The sequence below is a fragment of the Rattus norvegicus genome, chromosome X (genome assembly GCF_036323735.1).
Source record: "Rattus norvegicus strain BN/NHsdMcwi chromosome X, GRCr8, whole genome shotgun sequence".
In the NCBI taxonomy this organism is placed as follows: Eukaryota; Metazoa; Chordata; class Mammalia; order Rodentia; family Muridae; genus Rattus; species Rattus norvegicus.
This window is the reverse complement of record NC_086039.1, coordinates 98,843,627-98,849,233: the sequence shown is the minus strand read 5'-3', so window position 1 is coordinate 98,849,233 and position 5,607 is coordinate 98,843,627. Positions and strand designations below refer to the sequence as shown.

General features: G+C 33.6%; 1 pseudogene; it reads left to right on the top strand.

The window, feature by feature from the left end:
• The first annotated feature begins 4,508 nt into the window (after window positions 1-4,508).
• Mtap-ps1 (methylthioadenosine phosphorylase, pseudogene 1) lies at window positions 4,509-5,400 on the top strand (annotated as a pseudogene).
• The last annotated feature ends 207 nt before the right edge of the window (window positions 5,401-5,607 follow it).

Below are 5,607 nucleotides of genomic sequence, written 5' to 3'. Positions count from 1 at the left end.
TCTTGTACATGTGCACAGTTAACTTCCAGAAAGGGGGGGCCGACTGGTGCGGCAAAGGTTGGCGCCATCTTGCAATGGCGGAGTCTATCCTGACCTACCACGTGGGGCACAGTGGAAGACAGCGCCATCTAGTGGTGGCGAACGTATTGCGGCCCTCTACAAGTGACTGTATTTTACAAATAATGACTGACTAGTTAAATCATAACCTGAGATCATTTAAAATACACAGGGCATGTCTTAGTTTGGGTTTTACTGCTGGTAGCAGACACCATGACCAAGGTAACTCTTGTAAAAGACTACATATTTGGGGTAGCTTACAAATTCAGAGTTTCAGTCCATTACCACAAAGACAGGTGCATGGCAGTGTCCAGGTAGATGTGGGGCTGGAGTAGTTGAGAGTTCCACCTCTTGTTCTAAAGATAGCTAGGAGAACCCTGGCTTCTAAGCAGGTATGATGAGGATCTTAAAGCCCAGACCCAGAGTGACAGATTTCCTCCAACCAGGCCATCCCTGCTGCAACAAGGGAGACCTCTAAATAGTGTCACTCCCTGGGACAAGCATATTCCACCCACCACAGAGCATGTCTTCTGCTTGACATATGTACCAAGTATAGTCCTGGCCATATAGATTTTTTGCTTTATAGCTAAGCTTCTATGTATAGTTGGCCAATGGATATGGCCATGTATCATCTCCCAATTGACAGTATAAGTAAGCTATGTCACTTCATATGTGTTCCCTATATGACTTCCTTATAGACTGTTTTTACTCCTACCTCTCTTCCTGTTACCAAACTCCAGAAGACCATATACATTTTACATATTTCTATAATTATGTTTAATAATCTGGTTTAATACTAATATGGACATAGGGGAGAGTCTAGGTACTATAAAAAATAAAAGTTCGACATTTTTATACTTATATTGAAGATGAGTATTGAAGATTTTTCTTTTTTAAAATATATTTTGATGTTATTACTTTGAGATATTCTTACCGAAGGTTCTTATACAGTCATAAGTTTCAGTTTTTTAATGACATATATTTAAATCCCATGTCCCATTTTTGCTACTGCTTAAGGATAATAGAAGTAACTTGAGGTGCTATTTAAAATCTGTAGAACATGTATTGTTTCATTTTTGTAGTATAGTAAATAGGCATCCTCAAGCAAATGCTAATTCTCTATTTGTGGCATTCTGAGGACAAGACTACTTTTTACATTTATGGATCCTTTTCTCCAACAACTTTCCCAGTATTTTGTGAAGGAAGATAGCATGCATTTTCTGTAAAAGGTCAAAGAGCATATATTTTAGAGTTCATATACTGAGCTATAAAACAGAATATTATGAATGCAGTTACATTAAAAATAGAAAATAAACATCTTCCAAATGGTATGAAAAAATTAACATCCTCCAAATGTATTGAAAACCCAAAAATATAACTACAAACTTTTTCACAGAACACTAAATAAAAAGAACGGAATTTCTTATGTGTGGGGAAACATCTGATTTAGAGATCAAAGTTCCTTATCATTAATATTTATGAAAAATCCATTTGTTGATGCTGATCTGTAATGAGGTTTTGTATATTTCATCTTGAAATACCTTTTCTCATGAATAGATTATACATGTGATATCCAAGGAGCTGAAAATTGCATTATGGTTATATGTTTTATCATTGAGCAAAGATAAGATGTCATATATACATATAAATGTGCATATACTCAACACTTGTTACAGGAAAAATCATCCTCTGAAGATGCATGCATGAGTATTATATTCTAAAAATACTTTATTTGAATCATAATTGAATTTAATCAAAATGTTATGTCATAAAATAATCACATGCATAACAGCCATGATTACAATAGGTTTCCATGAGATCAGTGTTGTCCACTGAGATATTGACAGAAGAGATAAAAGACTGATTCCATCTACTGAGCTTATTGTTAACTGTCCTGTTTCACTACTTCTGATCCCAGCTCTCAATTTTTTCCTTTCTCTATGTTTTCCCAGAATTGCTAAACTTATTACTCTGCTGTGTAGTGAAGGTGCCATTGTTCTCTGGCAGGCAAACTGTACTCCCATAACCCACTGTTTCTATTGATTCAAGCTCTAACACTTCTACTCCTGACCATGCAAGTATAAGAGAAATCTTAAGAGAAGACTGATAAACGTTTTGTAGGGAAGAGTGTGTCTGAGGTGGTGGTAGTGGTGGTGGTGGTGGTGGTGGTGGTGGTGGTGGTAGTGGTGGGAAGGATTGGAAAGAAGATGCGATTATAGATATATAGTCTTGAATGGGAAACTTGCTAGTCCATTGCACATATTTAAAAAACAGAAAACAGTTCTGGAGCCTTGAAGAAAGAATTATGGCCTTCAATTGTGAATAGATAAATATCCATGAAATGATGTTTTAATAAGATTGTTAATATGTTTGGATATGTAGAAATAGCATATTGGATATTTTTCTCTATTAAAAACTGAGAAAAAACGGAACTATTTTTAATGGGATAACATTTTTTTCATTGTTCAAAACTAGCATTTCATAGCACAAATACTGATTCTAAGTTTCATCTGTCAATGTTAATCTTTAATGAAAATTTATACATTTTAAGGTAGAAGATAAAAACCAAAAAGTTCAATTACATATATAAAAATTAAAGGAGCATAAATATGTACATCAACTGATAAATATTTAAGGTTAAATTATCATGGAATACCCTGAAAGAAGCTACAGTCGAGGAAAGTAAAATATTTCATTTACAGCTTTTATTAATTGAACAATTTCAGTTCTCTTATTCAAACACTCTAAGCATGTTGTTTTCTTACATAAATTCTTATAAACTAAGTATAATTGTTTTGGGTTTATAGGTGGGAAAGCTATACAACATACAGCGCTATATATGGCATGCTAAAAACTATTTTAACTTTATAAATAATATTCATTGCTATACATTTTATATTATTTTTTATTATTGACTATATTGTTTATTGTTTAATGATAACATATGAATTATATAGGATAAATTTATACTCCTATAATCTTTCTTCATGCAGTACTTACTTATCTTTACTATCAGTGAGTCAGTATGACAATATCTTTGTTGTTATTGATATCTATAAAATTATAGAAAATTAATTTTGAAAGAATGATATGGCCCCTATCTCATCCTTTTATTACAAAATGGGGAAAGAGATAATGAAAAGCCAAAGGGATTGTTAATAGTTTCATAGAGTTTTAAGGAAGACTCAGATTCCTCGGTTCTGATTGGAGGCTTCTCACACTATAATATACATGTGTAATCCCATTTCTTAATTTTTCCTGTCTTCCTTGGCTTCAATATAACCATCCTACCATCCATACCAGCTTTATATGACTTTTATTTCTTTTGAATTACACTCAAAATAATATATTTCATAGACTAACAACAGTAGACCTAGGTTTCTTTTTAACTTAAATTTTGTCTTCTTATTACAAGTTGCTTTCTGGTCCACGTCACACTACGAATAGTACAGATTAACATTTTAAAAACATCTACTGTCACAGTCATTCTTCCACATAAAATGTTGCCATGACAGTATATTGCATATAGTATTTTGTGGAACAGGATCATCACATCCTACTATATTTGCTTTGTTGATCACTATAACTAGGTTACTATCTTAGGTCAAAGTGAAACTAAAAATTCTAGTTCTTCTCACAACTGTCTGTCCTAAATGTGCTGAAGAAATGAATGTTCTCCCTTTTTTGTTTTTATATATTTTATTGTAATAGCAATGAATACTGATTTATTTCTATTTACTTGAAAAGTATTAATTATCCAACATTTTAGGACAAGATTTAATTTTTTAGTGATAAAGACATTCATCAGTACACCAATTGGTAGGACTGACATTTGCCTTTGTTCCTAAATACATTATTAATAGCAGTTTTAAATTGAATTATTATTTCTTAGTTTATATATATATATATATATATATATATATTCAATTCACAATCAGATTTTAGGAAATATCTGAAAATGTCTGTAGCTAGAATACATTGTTTTCTTAGGCACCTGTTGTTCAGTTAATATCTATTGAGCATAATTATATGTTCCTCTTGGTAGATGAAAGAATATCTTTGGAAGCTACTTTGATCCCTGATTTGATTGACTCTATAGCACTTACACTTGCCAGGTTTGCATACTGCTTGTTTCTTGATGACTTCTTGGAATTTTAACATATTATGCAGCTTCCAGTATTGATTTATTTCAATAAAGAAATAATTTCTTTTCTGATTTTTATTTTCAAAATTAGAATATTCAAGATAAATTCAAAATTTTTATTTAGAAGGATGTCTGTGTTTCAGCAAGGGGTTGGCATCATGTTGCTGTCAATTTGTTTTTCTAACTATAAATGTAATATACTGTCCACTCAGAAACTCATGAGAGGGACTGTCAAAATTACACCTGATGAATAAAAATGATGTTACATAGTACTAATAGCCTGGATTATATTTGACAAGAAAATTTCATGAAAAGAGTTCAACATTGGGTCTCCTGCAGATCCCACCCTGAGACTTCCCCTGTGTCCCCTTCCTCAAGGGCTGCCTGCATGGCAGAGAAGATTTAAATAATTGGTGGAATACGCTTGGATGATCTATAAGTTTTAGAAGAAAGAACTGAAAAAATATGTTGTTACTCCATTTGGAAAGCCATCTAATGCCTTAGTTTTGGGAAAGATTACATTGTATACTTTTTGTAAGACAAAAGAGACACCACCATGCCTTCAAAAGTCAACTATCAAGTGAAAAAATGGACCTTAAAGGTAGAGGGCTGTGCATATGTCAAAGTGACCACAGTTTGAAGATCCTTGAGAAAGGCTATCCATTCTAGCAATAAGGTCATCATTGATCAGTTCAATGGTAGTTTATCCCTAAGGCCTCAGAGAAATGATGGAAGTCATTGGTAGAGAAGTGTTTCATATCCCAATGACTGAACGATTTGGTTCCCAACCAGGAGAGGTCCTCATAGAAACAGGTAAGAAGCTTAGACTTCAGATGTAATTCAAATGGGACAATAGTCACAATTGAGGGATTTGTTTCAGTTCATGGGCAGGAAGCTTTATACTCTGCATTTGGGGTGCAGGTGTTATTAATATTACCATTGTTCCAGAAGTAGTGCTTGCTAAGGAGACTAGAATTTGTTATAGAAGCATTGCCATGGCAACTGTTTATGATGGTTGGAAAGTGCATGAAGAAAACAGTGTCAGTTCATGGGGTTTAATGAACATGAAAAAAAATGACAATAAAGACAAAAGTGTAATTCTTACTATCTTATCTCAAATAGAATCAGTGGAACGGTCAGAAATGCTCTGTAACCTAAAGAACACATTACTGTTTTCTGTTTTACCACTAAGATACTAAGACATGGCTGACACAAGACTTTCTACTTCTTTGAGAAATTTTGCTTAAACCAAAATGGGAAAGAGGGGCAGCCATCATGTATCTGCCTGGAAAGAAAGAGTACACTCTGAGAGACTCAACCAAGATCCTGACCCCTATGGGACCCGGAAGGAAAACAGATGGCTGTAGAAATATAAGGGAACAAAGCTGGAGAACACATCAATTTCA